The 2,423-nt window shown below is 37.6% G+C and overlaps 1 pseudogene; it reads right to left on the bottom strand.

Annotated features, from left to right (window-relative positions):
* Nucleotides 1–299: 299 nt before the first annotated feature.
* Nucleotides 300–763, bottom strand: LOC110327087 (annotated as a pseudogene).
* Nucleotides 764–2,423: the final 1,660 nt, after the last annotated feature.

Raw genomic sequence — 2,423 nt, 5'->3', positions numbered from 1 at the left:
CTCTCTCACATGGATCACCTTGGCCTGGTCTGCTGCTTGGTTTATCTGACCAAAATATAAAAATTATAATAATTATTTTTCCTATAATTAAATTTCTTTATATTTACTGTATAAGCCTATTTTCAGGACAACATATATATCATGTGCTAGGATAATCTGTCCCAGTGTTCCCATGGATCCCACATTGAAGAACCCAATTGCTTAAGATAGCAACGGCATTTTACACTTCTATTATTTCTCCCTTCTTCTTTTTTATGGTGAAAAAAGTGTATATTTAGAATTAGTCATCTGAACTCAGTTTAGATGATGCCAATCTTGTTGGCAACATCTAGAGCATCATAAACAGGAGCTAAACAAGCATACCCCTTCTTCTCTGTGTCAGCCTTTGTCAGGGTATTGACTTTGGGCACATCAATTTCATAGAGTTTCTTCACGGCCTCTTTGATCTGGTGATTGTTGACCTTGACATCCACAATGAACACAAGCATGTTGTTATCCTTTATTTTCTTCATTGCTGGCTCGGTGGTCAGTGGCAATTTGATGACAGCATGGTGGTCAAGCTTGTTTCTCCTGGGCAAACTATTTTGAGGATATTTTGGCTGTCTCTGGAGTACAGGGACTTGGGCTGCTGGAAGATGGGTGATGTTCAGATCTTTTTCTGTCTTTAAATGCCTTTCAGCACTGCTTTCTTAGCTTTCAAGGCCTTTGCTTTGGTTTCAACTTTCTGAGTGGCCAGGGCTTCCTTCTTCACTTTTGGTGCCATCTTGGTGAAAAGTCATTTCTCCTTTCTAAAATCCATTTAAAGTAATTTTTATTTATTTCTCCATTCTGTGGAGTTTAATATCTCTGTGAATAAATGTACTTATATTGAAACCAGTTGCTTAGTATGCCAATAAAATTTCACATTTCCATTTATTCTCTATATTTTTTTTATTTTGGAAGGCATGTAGCCTTGATTTCTGTCCTCTGAGCAGCAGGACTTTGCCTGCTTCCCTACACAACAAGGACCTTTCATATCTCTGGGATTAAGCAGCATATCCAAGAAAGCAGAGATGCATTTGAGAGACCTGGAGCCCAAGCCTTCCCATTAGTGTGTTGTTTAGTTAGGTTTGGGAGGCTCAACTTCATCGTAACTTAGAAAAAAACATGCCAAAATTTGAGTTTTTCTCCTAGTCCTCCCACCCCCAACACAACTTCAAGAAAAACCACACAGGTAAGAAACCAATTCTCCCCACCACCTAATCTTAAGATGACAGTGTATATTTTCCATTTGGCAATCTGACACAAATTTTTTTCAAAGTGAAATTTTGCTAGATATTGAGGCTCCAATATGTTATAGAAATTTTTAATCTCCACCTGGGGTTTCCACCCAGGATTTGATTCTTTAGTTCCTGGATAAAATATACACATAAACTTAATAAGAACAATAAGCTTTAATCAAATTTAGAACTGGACAGAAAACTACCCTCTATGCTACTAGAATGTATGTTCCTATTTATAACCCTGAATTATTAATTACTATTTATTGTGTTTCATTTGGGCTCTCCAACATTGTCAGCATTCAAGATCACATTTTTCTGGTTCAATTATGTCATGGTGGTTTCTCCTTCTTCTGCCTGCACCTTTTTCTCATGGTCCTCTTCTGACCCCAAGCCTGGATAACCTAAACTCCTTCTATGTCGGTTGTGATCAGCTATTGGCTTTTGGTATCTTTATATAGCAACCAGAAATGACTAGTGGCAAAGTCACAGGTCTATGTGCAGATTCCAGGTCTTGGGGGACCCCATTCAGCATTAAAATAGACAGCGAGACCAAACCTTAACAAAACCCCCACATCTTAACCAAGTTAGAAACCTCCTGAAATATACAGTCCTACAATATCTTACCATATGATTTATGCTAGAATGTGAATTTCCATGTATTTTTGCAAGTACATTTACCATGTACCTCAGCTTGCTTCATGAGAGTAAAACAGAGAATCTATGAGTAGAAAGTATCTCTCAGTGGAGCTCAGAACTGACTTGTAGACACTGTCCCTCAGAGTAAATTATCACATCTAAGGTTGAATCATAATTTAGTGCAGACCAACCAAGGAATGTGGTCATAAAACATGAATTCATGTGGTCTGGCATAGTAAGAAAGATTCTTTTACTTTTAACCAGCAACTCAGAAGATAAACTCAAAAGTTGTGTTTTATTTTTTTTCAAATGGTTGTTTTAATATTAGCTATGGGTATAGAGATGGAGGGGTTATGTACTTGAATAAGTAGGTTCCCTGAGAGGCCAGAAGAAGACATGTATTACAGTCGTTGCAAGCTGGCTATCCAAAGTTCACCACCATGCCACCAACTTCTCTTGCACTTTTGCTATATCAGAGCCTCTTGATCACAATATGGAGATTTTAGATTTTTATACATTTCACCA

This window comes from Mus pahari, chromosome 9, assembly GCF_900095145.1.
Source record: "Mus pahari chromosome 9, PAHARI_EIJ_v1.1, whole genome shotgun sequence".
In the NCBI taxonomy this organism is placed as follows: Eukaryota; Metazoa; Chordata; class Mammalia; order Rodentia; family Muridae; genus Mus; species Mus pahari.
The sequence above is the reverse complement of the archived record's forward strand: the minus strand, read 5'-3'. Positions and strand labels throughout refer to the sequence as shown.